The following is a 15,928-nucleotide window of genomic DNA, read 5'->3' as shown; positions in this document are numbered from 1 at the left end:
CAGCATGGGGGTTGGGGGTGGGAGTATGGAATTAGGGGCATTCACTCGCTGACTCGGCATGTGTGTGTGTGACGCCTTTATTACACGCCCATCATCGACACCACCACCATCATCATCATCGCCATGGCTCGCGATCGTTATTGCGAGGGCGTAATTCGAGTCAAGAACAGCCAAGCAGCTGACCCCAACGCAGCCACTCGGCTGAGAAGGAGGCGATGTGCGACCGAGTTTGGCGCACAGCAGCGCGGGGTCGCGAGCGATGTCGGTGACGTTGAGAAAATTGTTTTCATGCAGCAGTGGCTTTTACCGTGGCCGACGATGATGATGATGGTGCCGCGACTAGATTGCTGCAATGTGCAATCGCATTAGGCAATGTCCCTAATTACATGCACAGCATACCTGTCAACCCCCTATCATTGCCTACTTTATTACGGACCAATTCAGACTGTATGTCACCCCGTGCCCTTATAAATCTCAACGTTTATCCTCCAAAGTCACATCACAAGGGAGAAGCACAAACCAATAAAAACATTTGCTGGTATTGAAACGGCTGTACGCCGTATGGACCCGAAAACTCAATTCACCTGTACAAGAATACGGATAAACCGTATGTGTTGACACGGTGTGGCACAGACCCGTCGTGCGTGCCATGTGGGCGATTGTGATATCTCTACCGTGCGGTTGCCGAGGATTTGGATCTCCCCATGTGCGGTTGCATTGAGGCTCTGGGTAAAGGCACTGTCGCTGTGGCCACGATTTCATATTCTAACCCAGCGGGTTAAAGGGTCCCTTAGGAAGCCCGGAGACACGTGGAGAGTGTGCTCAGTGGAGTTGAAGTGGGGGGGACACAGCAACTCGATCGGTGCACGGAGGGAACTTGAAACTTTGGCCCCAGGTGCAGCAGCTCCCTAGCGGAGCGAGGTGGAGGCTCGGACCCGGCACAACCGGAATAACGAGACCGGCGGCACGGGTTCATGACTGAAGGCCCCCATGAGGTCTACCGTGGGCTGGCGGAGAAATACGCCAACATTCCAGTTACGGCGTTACGAGTCAGAGCCACTGATGGGATATGCATCGCACGTGCTAAGCATGTGCACGGAGTACGATCAGCAGCAGTGCTCACTCCACATAAACACCTTGTCAATTACAGCGCATTATCTAATTGACAGATGTGTTGGTGCGGATCGTGTAAGGGAGCGCCGATTTGCTGCGTGACGCAATGAGCAAACGCCCTGGCTTCTTTAATCATTATCATCATCATCGTCGTCAGTTATTGTCAATCTACAGCTGGATGAAGGCATCCAAGAGTCACCGACAACTGCCCCGATCCCGCGGTGTCATAGCAATCCACCTAACAGCTGCCGAGACAATGTCATCGTCCTGTCGTGTTCCAGATGAGATGTGAACACTTGTGATGATAAACTTGATTTGAAGCTTTCGTGACTGCATGCATTACTCTTTGGTTCTTTCGGTAAAGTCGCGTAGAAAGAAAATAAATTAAATAATAGAATACGACGTTTCGATTGCAACACAAGCAACCGTCATCAGGTAGAACTAAATTTGAGAGAGAGACAAAACACAGACACGGAGACACACAGACAGACACACAAGCAGAGAGAGACAACATAGACACACAAATTTAGTTCTCCCTGATGATGGTTGTTTGTATTGCAATCGAAACGTCGTTTTTTATTATTTAATTTCTTTTCTTTCTACGTGACTTTACTTTTCGATTTAAAGCTTGCAGGGATTCATCTTCTTGGTTCTTTCGGTAAAGTCACGTAGAAGGGAAATAATAAAATAATAAAAAATAAAAGTTATTGTATTTAGTTATGTTTTATTTTTTATGTTATTATTTCCCTTCTACGTGACTTTGCCGAAAGAACCAAGAAGGTGACTTTACTTGTGATAATCTCTCTGGGGCGGCCCCTTACTCCCCCTGTGCCTCCACCGCATTCCTCTTCGTCGGGTGCCGGACGTATGAGCTCATCTCATGCCAGGGTGGGGGGACACGGGGGGACCCCTCCTCCCTCGTTAGTGTGGTGCACGTCAGTTCAGGGTCAGGGCGAGGGTCTTTGTCTCCTTCCCCTCTGTCCCACGAGCCGTGGCCGTGGCGTGCAGCCAGCCACGAGTCTTCGTGTGTGTGGGCGGGGTTTTGTGTGCATTCGTGCATCTTACCGAGCAGTGAAACATCAGAACAGCTCCCTAGTGGTGCTGTGAACAGCTCCCTAGTGGTGCTGTAGCGGAGCTGTGAACAGCTCCCTAGTGGTGCTGTGATGTTTTTCTGATGCTTTTAGAGGGTAAAAGTGCAGCCCTGAAATTTCTCGCTCACGCCACTGCTGGTGGAAAGGGCTCCGCGAGAGGGAGCTCTAGAGAGCCACTCCTTGTCAGACGTACTGGTGGGAGTACCCACACTACACTCCATCGTATGCTACTCACCGATCAACTAACTTCGGTATACCCATGTAAACTGCCACGATTGACGGACAATCATAACCGCTGAACATCACCGCGATCTTCGTTGATACAGCTCTAAACATTTTAATATAAATGCGTGTAACACAACCAACCAAACACATTTACAATAGCTAAAAAGTGTTTCGTAAAACATTTCATCGTTATCATCAGACAATGATCAATCTACCGCTGCGATATAATAATCCACTTTACATTTGCTGATTTTATTGCTCTATATATTTGGTGGATGACTTCTCAGACGTGTTTCGTTCACAATGAGAGGCATACAAATCATAGTGAAGCTGCTTACACAATAAAATAATTAACACACATTTATAGATATCTATATAAATAACGACCTTAATCTGTATGTGTCAAAAACCTCTCGGGTGCTTCTTGATAAGGTCGAAAGCTGAAAATTGGTACACAGGTATCTTTTAGGACACAAACAGGAAAAATATGAAAATCCGACATCTCGATTTTAAGTGGCCCATGAACATGTTTGTCCGAGTGATTCAGAAACCGTTCAAATATAAGATTGCGGTTTTTTTCTTTTCATAGAGTGTTAAACAGCAAATACAATTTAATCGAGAACCATTTTTCTATCTTTTATTGTTCCGGAGATATTTCGGATTCAAGCGGGTTTTAACGAAAAAAAATAGGCATTTTATGATGTGCAAATATTAATAATTCGAAAACAGTGAAAGATAGGAGCTTCCCCTCAAGGAGTATTAAGTTAATTATTTTTTGTTCTTCCTAATGAAAAGGAACGGAATCTTTACATTGAGTGGTTTCTGATGGGTACGTCTTTAAATTTAAGAAGTTGAATCAAGTAAACAATTTTTTTGCGGAAAAATGCTAATTTTTGGAGATGTCCGTGTCTGATCATAGATTTTCAAAAAATAATATCAGATTTATTAATATATATTTAAAACGTTTGCCTGGCGAAGACAGGCTTTATGAACTAGTCTTGAAATAAAGTCTTGCACCCCAGTGGATGTGCGCAATGCAGACACGAGGCACGATACATCTGCAAGGGACGTTGGCGCATGACTGTAGTGAGAGGACCAAGAAGGCAGACCCCCACGAGAGGGGAAAACGCCAGGAAGAACATTAAATCAGCATCGCCTGAATTCCTCCCAAGCCCTGTGTGACCCAGCGATGACCACCGATTGCAGACCCAAACGTGGCGCTGAGAGAAGCTCCCAGGACCTGTGCTATGCGGCCGCACCTTACATCGGAATACCCCCCCAGGGCACTGAGTCCATGCGGGTAAGGTTCATCCCGTGGCCCTGGTGTAAAGACCTTAATGCTTAAGCCATGCCGTTACTGGAGAATGGGATTCGGTTCATGCCTGAGCTCCTTGCAAGATTTTGTTTTCACCAGGGTGCGATCTCAACAGAGGCCAAGATGAGTCTCAATCGCAAGAGTCACCTGGGTCATTAAAGTCACAAAATCAGAAACATAAACACACAGGACCAGTAACAAAGACAATATAAATCGGAGCAGAAGAGAGTGCCGTGCCTTGCAGTTGCACGGTACCAGCGGCCACAAACGCCTCGACACAGAACTGGCTGGGCCTGTGGTGGCGCTCGGCACAAACAAACCGAGAAATTTGTAGTAATAGGTTTTTACCCTTTCAACTGGTACAAAAACTGACACCTTTATACAAGGGATCATGTTTGCAATAACCACAACACAAGCAGTCAAAATGCAAACAAAAAGAAACAACTCTGATAATGATATGCACTGTCCTTGAAATTGGAGATTAGGCTCTAAGAAAAGCTGTCTCGGGTGTGGACCAATCAACTTCAAGGACAGTGCATATCATTATCAGAGTTGTTTCTTTTTGTTTGCATTTTGACTGCTTGTGTTGTGGTTATTGCAAACATGATCCCTTGTATAAAGGTGTCAGTGTTTGTACCAGTTAAAAGGGTAAAAACCTATTACTACATTTTGCCACTGGTAAAAGAGGTCTCACAGTGTAAAAAACCGAGCAATTGTTTAGAGCTCCACCATATATCGAACTCAATTTCATATATTAAAAAGCTAATTCATACCGACACAGTACTGCTAATATGCATTTCATTGTAATGAGTCAATTACCTTCATTATTTCACAAATATTTAAGCTATGCAGCTTGGCACGCCTATGTTTTTTTTTTGCCACGTGGCACAACCAAGAATATTTTTTGCCAAGGGCCTCTAATGGAGCTGGCACCACCACCACCGCCCTAGATTTATATTGAGACAATACTTCTCACTGATAATTGCTCTCTCAACAACCACCGCCCTGACAGACAGCCTTGAGACTCCGTGAGGCTTTCATGGATAAACAAAGGGCATTGTCATCATTACTGCTTGACAATTAACTTCGCAAAAATTATGGTCTCGAATGGCGTTCAAAAAATTACATTTGATACGTATGAAAAACTAAAATTAAGTTCACAAGTCTCTAACAAGAGTAAAACTCGTGAATTCTGAATTAAGAGATACCCCGAGTGATTGACGCGCTTGTGATATTCCCGTGATGAGTCGGCGCGTGAGGAATTCAAGGGCGTTGCCACAACCTGCGGCTGTCCGTGACGGACGCATACACCCCGACACGAAGGGCAGCACTCTCGGCCCATTGCCAACGAGTTTAGTTTCACAAGCAGAGAGAGACAACACAGACACACACAGAGAGAGACACACAACATAGACACACAGAGACCCAATAATGCCTCTGTGTCGATGCCTTAAATAGAGAGAGAGGGGGAGGCAGAGAGAGAGGTGGGTCTGCTGGGGCAGCTGTTGGAGCAGAGGAATTAGCAAGTCAATGAATCCACCCCGAAGCGACCGAGGGAAAGAAGAAGATCGAATGGCCCTATGAGAGCCTGGTAAATTTTAGAGCGAGAAATCGTTTGAGAAAACAAAATTTAGCAAATCTTTTGGAAATGTAATGTAATGCAACACAGAGCTTCGGCTAACACGCAGTTAACGCATAGCCTGGTTGATAACGATCTCCAAAGTTTTGTTTCACAATTTGATATCGCTACACCCCCCCATTGAGTTAGCGGTGGCGCCCTCTGGCGGACGCCCCGTGCAACTGCAACTAAGTAAACATTTAACTGGTTGTCGCGACAACGGCGACACTCCGATGTCTATCGATTTAACACATTACATTGGTGATGCTGCTGCGTTGGCAGCGGTGGTCAAGCGCAAATAACAAACATCTCGACTCATTTGAATGGCCTTTCCTTCTTTATAGCACATATCATTAATGTGCTGATTAGAGTTCCAAATCTAGAAATTTTCAGCATGGTTCGAAATATAATTGTACCATGTCTCCTGCTTCTCACCCAAAGTGCAAACTTCAAACCACTAAACTTCTCTGGTGACTTACGTGAAGAATAAGTGTAATCTGTCCATTAGAGGTCAATTCGGACTTTGTTGGAGTGGCAGCCTTGGCCACGTGGTACAAACCACATCCCAACAGTGAAAATCACATTTTCTGGAAACGCGTAATTCCCCAGGCACGCGTCAATGCCTCCTCGATTTTACAAAAACGCTTACGCTGAGGACAAGGGGTCGATTTGTGACTGTAATAATCAATTACTTACAATTGAGCAACTGATATGCAAATTAGATACTCATGTTATATTAAGGTTAAAGAGAGAACAACATTGGACAAACGAGATGGAACAAACGAGCACAAACCATGTACGATGCGTCTGTCGACACCAGGGGTGGGGAAATTGTTTTCTGCCAAGGGCCGTTTGGATATTTATAACATCATTCGCGGGCCATACAAAATTATCAACTTAAAAATTAGCCTGTGAAAATTTGATCTTGATTTGAAGCTTTCGTGACTGCAGCAATCCATACTCTTTGGTTCTTTCGGTAAAGCCACGGTATAAAATCAAATAAATCACAACGTTTCGGGCGCAACACAAGCGTCCATCATCAGGTGGGAAAGCATGGTCTGCTGCTGAGGCAGACTGTTTTAAAAGGTTTGAAATGGGTGTAGCTCAAGGGTCATAAACAAGTGGCCGGGGCTAGTGTTGTTAATGTGAGAAATTTGTAAGATAGGAGAGCGGCCTCCTCGACGAAGGCACGGAAGTGGCTATGTTAATGTGATGGATTAGCATGATGTTAATGTGAGAAATTAGAGGGCACGGAAGTGACTATGTTAATTTGAGAGATTAGTATGATGTTAATGTGATAAATTAGAGGGCATGGAAGTGGCTATGTTAATGTGAGAGATTAGCATGATGTTAACGTGAGAAATTAGAGGACACGGAAGTGGCTATGTTAATGTGAGAAATTAGCATGATGTTAATGTCAGAAATTAGAGGGCACGGAAGTGGCTATGTTAATGTGAGAGATTAGCATGATGTTAACGTGAGAAATTAGAGGGCACGGAAGTGGCTATGTTAATGTGAGAGATTAGCATGATGTTAACGTGAGAAATTAGAGGGCACGGAAGTGGCTATGTTAATGTGAGAGATTAGCATGATGTTAACGTTAGAAATTAGAGGGCATGGAAGTGGCTATGTTAATGTGAGAGATTAGCATGATGTTAACGTGAGAAATTAGAGGGCACGGAAGTGGCTATGTTAACGTGAGAGATTAGCATGATGTTAATGTGGGAAATTAGAGGGCATGGAAGTGGCTATGTTAATGTGAGAGATTAGCATGATGTTAATGTGAGAAATTAGAGGGCACGGAGATGGCTATGTTAATGTGAGAGATTAGCATGATGTTAATATGAGAAATTAGAGGGCACGCAAGTGGCTATGTTAATGTGAGAGATTAGCATGATGTTAATGTGAGAAATTAGAGGGCACGGAAGTGGCTATGTAAATGTGAGAGATTAGCATGATGTTAATGTGAGAAATTAGAGGGCACGGAAGTGGCTATGTTAATGTGAGAGATTAGCATGATGTTAATGTGAGAGATTAGCATGATGTTAACGTGAAAAATAAGCATGTAACTGTAGAAAAGGAGAAGAAGAGCGGCCTCCTCGACGAGGGAGTGCAACCCAACGGGTGTAATCCGCAGGGCCTGTGAGTATGTGAGTGCAATCCAAAAGACATGTGAGCATGAGAGTGCAATCCAAAGGCATGAGAGGGCAATGCAACGGACATGTGAGCATAAAAGATCTAAGAGAGAGGCATAGTGAGAGAGACACAGAGAGTCGAGATAACAGCTGACATAGGCAGATTGGATGGAAACATCACAGTCTTTACCTAGTTAATAACGTCCTTCCAATGATTGCTTAGTTTGTACCCATGCTCTCGGTTGAAGTTATATTTGGTCAAACATTTATTCAACTCACCCCTAATGTGATGGCTGGAACTGCTTCTCTTTGGCGAGGCGTGTGATGTTAGCTGGTATTGATGATGTTGCTACTCGCAACTGCTTTTCCAGGTTTGCTCCTAGATTTCGAGTCCCGCCTGCAGTTGCCTTGGCAGGGCCAGACCAAATGATTTTGCGGGCCTTATACGGCCCGCGGGCCAGACGTTCTCCACCCCTGCTCTACACCCTGGACACACTGGCAAATGAGATGTTCCATCTCGGTAAAATATGAAATATAAAAATGTGAAGTTGTCATTACCTATTTTCTAGATTTGTTTCCCTTTAACGCCAAAGTGTTGTTGGTGAATGTGCTGTGGATGATGCCATCTACCCAGTGTACAGGTGCACAGATTGGGTCTGCTTTAATCTCCTTGGAGTTCAGCAAGACAAGCGGTTTAATGCTGCTGGCTTGGACTGGTAATCCTCATGTGTCCGTGTTCAGGTGAGGAGGAGGTCACGTCACAGCAGGCTACTCGAGTTTACGTCTCTCCGCGCAATGAATATCACCACGATGGCCACCACCAGCAGGGCAGACACGAGGAACGCAGTCGAGACTTGCTCAAAACCTGCAAGACAAGGGCAAAGATCCCACCGTATAGCCTTAGCAGATTGTTGGGGCAAGTGCTGTTAGCGAGCACCTATGAAGGACGCCACGGTACACGAGGAGGTGGGTGGCAAGCACCACGCCCGGGCCGCCTTTGTCTCCCGAGTGGCAATGTTTACACACTGCACCAGGAACTAATTTGAGGCTGAGTCGACCTAGGGGAGACCCAGGACCAGTTCGAATAATCGCCACTGGTGTTGGCCGTGAGCGGTAATCGAACTCGGGTCGATGGGTTCCTATCACAGCACGTTCACCATTGCACTACCGCTTCCCTCAAAACCCGTACACACGATGGTGCACTATTATTATCTCTGCGGCGTGGAACAACCACACAAATTGAAGGAGGCAAATTCTCAGAGGGAGACGAACAACACAGCGAGGCAGCACGTCTCACCGGACGCCTCTGTGAGGATGAGGGCTGGGGTGCTCTCAAACTCCGGGAACACGCAGCTGAACCGCCCTCCGTCTGCTGGGCTCCTGATCGGCACGAGAATCGATGAGACGTTGGCCGAGCCGCCTATGGCCACTCCATTCCTGCAGCATCCGACACACACATGAAATAGTTTTCCCAGACGTAATAATAACACAATGCCATCCGCTTACCCAGGTACATCTCACAGGGCGTGAAGACTATTTTGCGAGAGGTGTCCTACTTCTTTGAGTTGTTTGGCCAATTCACGTTGATTCTTTGTGCGGGAGACAACCAGAGACACCTCACCATGAATGCGAGGGCTTTAACACTCAGTTGTGGTGTGCGACGCAGATGCTGAACTGCCACCCTCTGGCCACCTCGCAGATCAGTTTCACAAATCTCTTCGTGATCCACTATCCCTTATTACCCCCCAAAGCACTGGAGTCACAGGCATATGTCACCACTCGTGGTTCAAAAGACATCTTCTTACGAGACCAACGATGACTCGCAAATTTCAGCCAGACGTTAAATGCATAATCAGCACTGCCTGCAACATCACAGGGGGTTCTAAGATCATTACTTTATAATAATGATAACAAAACATGCATATAAATCGTTTATCTGAATAGACCATTTACAGTGTATTAAAATTATATACAAATCATATGCTACACTATGGGGACCTCATTTGCCAGTAAAAATATGATAATTGGTTTTTTACCCTTCTATCTGGCAACAAAACTGACACCTTTTTGCAAGGAGTCATGTTTGCATAGACCGCAATACCTGCAGTCATAATACAAACAAAAGAACATAACTCTGATAATGTGCACTGTCCCTGAAGTTGATTGGTCCACACCCGAGACAGCTTTCCTTCGAGCCTAGTCTCATATGGGTTGGACCAGATGACGCCAAAAGGCGCACAACTCAAGGACAATGCACCATCAGAGTATGATGGCGTCATCTGGTCCAACCCATATGAGACTAGGCTCGAAGGAAAGCTGTCTCGGGTGTGGACCAATCAACTTCAGGGACAGTGCACATTATCAGAGTTATGTTCTTTTGTTTGTATTATGACTGCAGGTATTGCGGTCTATGCAAACATGACTCCTTGCAAAAAGGTGTCAGTTTTGTTGCCAGATAGAAGGGTAAAAAACCAATTATCAAATCATATGCTAGTGGTACTTTTAGGATTGTGGTGTGAAAACTATTATACAAACGAGATACAGAGAATGGAAAACAATACAAAGGAGGGAGCAAAATAAGACAATAGGGCGTTGATTATTGAACACAATTGTGACCCTGAATGGTGAAAAGTCATCGAATAGCTTAGGTTTTGGTTGAATTTTTACCTGCTTACCGAAAGATGTGAGTGCCGGTAGAGGCTACCTCTTGCCTATTGGCTAATAGGCAATCACGAATGTCCCACGAATGTCCCACAGTGTGACTATTGATCTCCAATCTCAAACCATGCATCACACAGAAACACCACTTCCCATTTCGATAATTCGCTGGCAGCGTTTTGGATATTCACCATGATGCTGCTCCTGAAGCTGGCTCACTCCCCAGCCTTCCCACGAACACAGACACGTGGCTGATCATCTTCCCGCCGTATGAAAGGAGAAGAATCGGTGTTGGTCGTCGTATTTGTTAACGTGGATGTGACTTACCAGCTCCACCCGCTGGGAATGCGTCCGTTTTTATTGAAGCACTTGAGGGTGATGGACTTTCCTGGCCTGACCAGGGCCTCCGGAGGGTTCACAATGGCGGTGTCGGAGACTGCCAAAGAGAAAATTATAAGAGGTGTTGATCAACTTAATTAACACGTGGGTGTCACAGGATGTTTTGTTGTTGGCTTTGTGTGAAGTTGTGTAAACGTTATTTCAGCATATCATGGCATAAATAGTGTATTAAATATTGTGCATTTTTTATATTGTGGTTGCTATGAATGAGCTGACGGCTGAGAGATTTGATTAAAAAATTACTCACTGTACACAGAGCTTGTGTTCGCCACCTTCAAAAAAGGAACATCATCATCATCACCACCATCATCATTTCTATATCATTTTCGTGTGCTGTTGTCATTATTTCATGTGTGGTTGTTAGTATGTGTGTATTATCATAATTGTCATTAATATAAATATATACATTCCAGCTGATTATCAATCCACCAATGGAAGAAGGCTTCCCCGCGCTATGTCGACCATACTTCTCCAGGCCAGTCAATGTGGGAATAAAACTTGGGTCGCCGGGTTCATAGCGCAGCCCACTAACCACTGTGCCACTGCACAGGTGACCTCATTGCAAACGCCACATTTTTTACCACCTCGGCACCGCACCTCACCCTCACCTAGGCAAGCAAAGTTAGAATAAGGCTCTCATTAACACATTCCTGCGGAGGGAGCTGGTAGGAACGTTGGGTTGCTCGGTCAATGGCCAGGGTCAACGGCAGCGTGGTGTATTCCGCAAATATGGCCGACTGTGAGGGCGGGCACAAGCCGGCGTGAGTAGGTTAAACGTTGAGTTTTATAAGGGCACCACGCACGAGGTGACCAGTCACTCCCCACCCAGCCCCACCCCTCCCACCCCCCACCCAGCCCCACCCAGCCCCACCCTCCCCACCCAGCCCCTCCCCACCCACCCAGCCCCTCCCCACCCAGCCCCTCCCCACCCTCCCCTCCCCACCCAGCCCCTCCCTCCCCACCCAGCCCCTCCCTGCACCACGGACACAATAACCCCTTGTGGGCTGGTGTAACCAGGAGGTTCCTACCAGTATTACTATTGTAGAGGAGTATTGTGAGTAACCAATGAGGGGGAAAACAGAAGGAGGTGCTAACGGGTTGACAGTCAAGGATGACGTAACGTCACGGGTTATGCAAGGGGCTTTGGGAGAGCACCTTCGGGAACGTGGGCGGAGCCGAGCTGGGGGAAGGAGCCGCCCAAGGGGTTCTTAAGGGGGACCCCGTGACGGAGGGGGGGTCGTCGTAGGGAGCTAGGGTAAGGGTCGGCTGGAAGAGGGTCTCTCTCTCCTCGTTGCGGAGCGGTGTTGGCTGAACCCCCGCTCTGGGCAGACGAGTGGGAGAGTCCATAGTGTAGCCGAGGAAGGACCCAAATAGTATTCAGTGTCCGGGGTAAAGGACCGAAATGGAGTGCATCTACACTGGTGTGAGTGTAGGATGCCGAGTGTGACAGTGTTTTAATAAACGGCAACAGACATTATAGAATTCCTCGTCTCCGCGTGGTTCTACTGCACTACACTATGATCATGCTTGCTTACCCAGGAAAGCCTCAATACATATATCTGGACTGAGTAATTTGCAGCCAATGTTTCAGCATTGGAATATTTGGCCAATATCAGTTTCGTTGTGTGTGTGTGTGTCTTTTAACTATTGTAAAAAAAACCCAATGCAGAACAGGTGGGGAACATACAACCCTCACACAGAAAGGCATGAAAGTTGGGAATCGAACCCAGGACTTATTGCTGTGCGGTGCACGTGTCTCCTCTGCGCCACGCTGCTGCTGCTCTCACCTGCAGTAACACGGCCGGGCAGCGTGACAGGATGAGCGTGCAGTTTGAGAAGACGGCGACGCACGGCTTCACGCACGTGGAGTTGGTGGTACTTCGCGATCACCTCCTGCTGGTCCTGTAGATGTTCAGAGACGGACCAAGGAGTTACAGGTGGTGTCATTGGCATATTTTACGTCATGAGAACGTAGAAATGCGTCGTCATCGCCAGAAGCGGATCTAGAAACTTTCCATGTGGCGGTGGAGGGGTCCCGAAAAATAAAGCTTGTTAATTTTGGCCCTATACATCTATACATACATATTTAATTCATCCCCTCTGATAAATAAAAAATAAACAATATTTGGGGTCTCAAAGGGGAGCGATCGCCCTCATTGCTCCCCCTTGGATCCGTCACTGATCACTGCTGACACCGTGGGCGGAAGGCCTTGAGTGAAGAGAGGCATCTTCTTGGTTCTTTCGGTAAAGTCACGTAGAAGGGAAATAATAAAATAATAAAAATGAAACATAATAAAATAATATTATAAAATAAAATAATTCTCACTATTATTTTATTCTACGTGACTTTACCGAAAGAACCAAGAAGATGAATCCCTGCAGTCACAAAAGCTTTAAATCGAAAAATGAAGAGAGGCAATTGTGTTCCATCAGACTTCCAACGGGTATTTAAAATGAGTGGCATCACAGGTGAGTCTCAGGTGAGCCCGTACCTTGTAGATGGCCCAGGTCTGTGGAACCTGCGAGCAGTCCGAGCGATGGACCATGTATGGACCAGCTCCCTCGCAGTTGTAGTAGTGCTTTGCCTCAATCTGCGGCATCAGCCTGTCTGCAGGGAGTGCGGACACAGGGAAATATTGAAACTTTTAGTGTTGGCAAACAGACCTCCTTTACCAGTGGCAAAATATAGTAGTAGGTTTTTACCCTTTACACTGGTACAAAACTGACACCTTTATACAAGGCATCATGTTTGCAATAACCACAACACAAGCAGTCAAAATGCAAACAAAAAGAAACAACTCTGATATGGTATGCACTGTCCTTGAAGTTGATTGGTCCACACCCGAGACAGCTTTCCTTAGAGCCACGTCTCCATTACTATATTTTGCCACTAGTAAAGGAGGTCTCATAGTGTAAATGCTTACCCCGAGCTCTCAATACTCTGATAGTGCGCTGTTTTTGAATTGTACGCCTTTTGGCGTCATCTGGTCCAACACCAATGGAGACTATGCGCTAAGGAAAGCTGTCTCGGGTGTGGACCAATCAACTTCAAGGACAGTGCATATCATTATCATTATCAGAGTTTCTTTTTGTTTGCATTTTGACTGCTTGTGTTGTGGTTATTGCAAACATGATGCCTTGTATAAAGGTGTCAGTTTTGTATCAGTTTAAAGGGTAAAACCCTACTACTATACATAGGTAGAAAAATACTCCACCTAAAACAGAGTTCAGTTCCTCAGCGAAATGTTTTATTTTACAGGCATAACTCCCTCCTGTCAAAGCCCCATTGGTTATTCCATCAGTGCCTGTGTGATTCATTAAACATTTGACCTATGGCTAGCACAGACGACGATGACGATGGAACAACCCATGGAAGTTTATGTCCATAAAAATTACACGTTTCATGGAGATAACTCGACTGATAGAGGAGTAACTGGCAGACCAATATGACTGAAGTCCAAAGCGTCTGTCAAGAATTAATATTTGGTTCACACCATTGGAACCTCATTCGCCAGTAACAAAATATGATAATAGTTTTTTTTATCTGGCAACAAAACTGACATCTTTTTTTAAAGGTGTCAGTTTTGTTGCCAGATAAAAGGGTAAAAAAACAATGATAATATTTGGTTGTCAGTGTAGACCCACAAACTACTGCCATCATCCTGTGCAAGGTACAGAAAGGCGATTGTAGACACCACGGTTCTCCCTCTGAACAATCAACAACACAGAACAGTGTGCGTCCTAACCACATTTACATTTCACAAGAGAATACTGGATAGGCAAATGTGAGAAGGCTGAGTAGGGAGGGTGAAGACATGCTGGAGAAGTCATTACATTATTAAACACACTGACGCAAGACTAACCTAAGGGAATACCCTGGGATGTGGGGCTGCCATATTTAACGCTCGAGACATCAGGAGTGGCGCTGCACCTGTCGGGAAATGTGTTCAGATGATGTGAACGTAGATCAGTTACATCAGGTACTCGGCGATTCTCAGCTTATCTACACAAACTGAATGTAACAAGTCTCGTCACTATTGCATCGGAACTTGATTTTGTGCAATACAATATTCAACACAATTTTGATTACGTGAATATCGCGTATGAATCTGGCCACGTCCTCGGATGCTGCGCAGAAACAGTGGGAACATTTATTTTGAGGCGGTCGGGCAGTCGTAGGCAGAGGAAAACAGGAAGGCCTTGAGTGTGAACTTGACCAGGGACAGTGGGTGGGCAGCACGAATGGCTGTCGACTCCCCCACCCAATTAATTGTTCTGGCGTCTTTCCGACACACCCAAATGCCCTGAAGCAGTGTACGGCTTAGGAGCCTCGACAGCAGACATGGCGTAAAGTTACACTGCGCTGTTGTGCGACGTCCTTACCTTGCACAGTTTCCACGCCGAGAGTACAGAGGGTCCAGGCTGCGACGAGACCCAACCAGGGTGGCATCCTCTCGGTGAAGAGCCCCCTCCTGCTCCTCCACTCGTACCCCTGGCTGCCTCCTCCACTGAGCTCGCATACACAACCAACCTCTAAGATTTAAACAAAAATACGAACAAAATCATAAATAGAATTTCCCCATCTACGTCAAAACACTCGTTAATGTAATTGGCCAAACATTCCAATGCAGGGACCTTCCCTCCCAAAAAAGAGTCCTGTGACTAAGTGAGGCTTTCTGGGATCGTAAAAGACATTCTCATGACATTGATCGCAGTGGCTATGAATGTCATAAGAAGAAGCACAGTTACAGCATAGGACCCCGGTGAAAATAGTTATGGAATAGGGCCCTCTGTTTAATTGTGCCCCTTCTTCATCGCCCGGCGGCCCCAGCCCGTAGGGCCCCTTTCGGCCAGCACGCTCCATGGCTACGCCACTGCGTGCCAGGAGCGTGCCAGGTGGGTGCCAGGTGTCAGAATGAGAGGTGTGCGATTCGGGAGGGCCACTCACCAGAGGACGGATGGAGGAACTCCGTGGCGCACGCAAGAGATGCTTCCCAGAGAGACGAGCTGATGTGGCACAAGCGCGGGTCCCCTCTCGAGCGAATGCCTCGGATGCTTCGTTGACGTGACCAGCACTGACACCGCCAGTGCCCCACCCCAGCCCAACCGCAAACCCGCCGGGCAGGTTCACCATCGGACTCAGTGCCATGTGTTGCAGTACATTTCCACGAAGTTAACAGAAGTTAACAGAGCTTTCCAACTGAATTTTGCATGAATCTCAATGTTGTCTTACAGCACTCCGGGAACTTTTGTTGCTACGACATCTTTTGCATAATAATGTATTGCACTATAACATTTGTTCAATGTTCTGCACAGTATTTTTTGTTTCCAGGTCTCCCAGTGGAAAATAGACTTCTGGTCTCATCGGAAGCGC

At 46.2% G+C, this 15,928-nt stretch overlaps 1 long non-coding RNA gene across 2 annotated transcripts; it reads right to left on the bottom strand.

Annotated features, from left to right (window-relative positions):
- Positions 1-4,247: 4,247 nt before the first annotated feature.
- On the bottom strand, positions 4,248-15,588 carry LOC133348810 (uncharacterized). 2 transcript variants are annotated; one of them, XR_009755836.1, is made up of 8 exons: positions 15,503-15,588; positions 14,938-15,087; positions 13,047-13,162; positions 12,342-12,456; positions 10,802-10,826; positions 10,483-10,591; positions 8,795-8,934; positions 4,248-8,362 (listed from the first exon to the last, which is right to left on the bottom strand). It is a non-coding gene; the product is annotated as an uncharacterized LOC133348810 (long non-coding RNA). The 2 variants fall into 2 exon arrangements; XR_009755837.1 differs by having other exon boundaries at positions 14,938-15,062.
- Positions 15,589-15,928: the final 340 nt, after the last annotated feature.

This window comes from Lethenteron reissneri, chromosome 28 (assembly GCF_015708825.2).
Source record: "Lethenteron reissneri isolate LAM-NWPU_2019-01 chromosome 28, ASM1570882v1, whole genome shotgun sequence".
Lineage (NCBI taxonomy): Eukaryota > Metazoa > Chordata > Hyperoartia > Petromyzontiformes > Petromyzontidae > Lethenteron > Lethenteron reissneri.
This window is presented reverse-complemented; position numbering and strand designations above follow the sequence as displayed.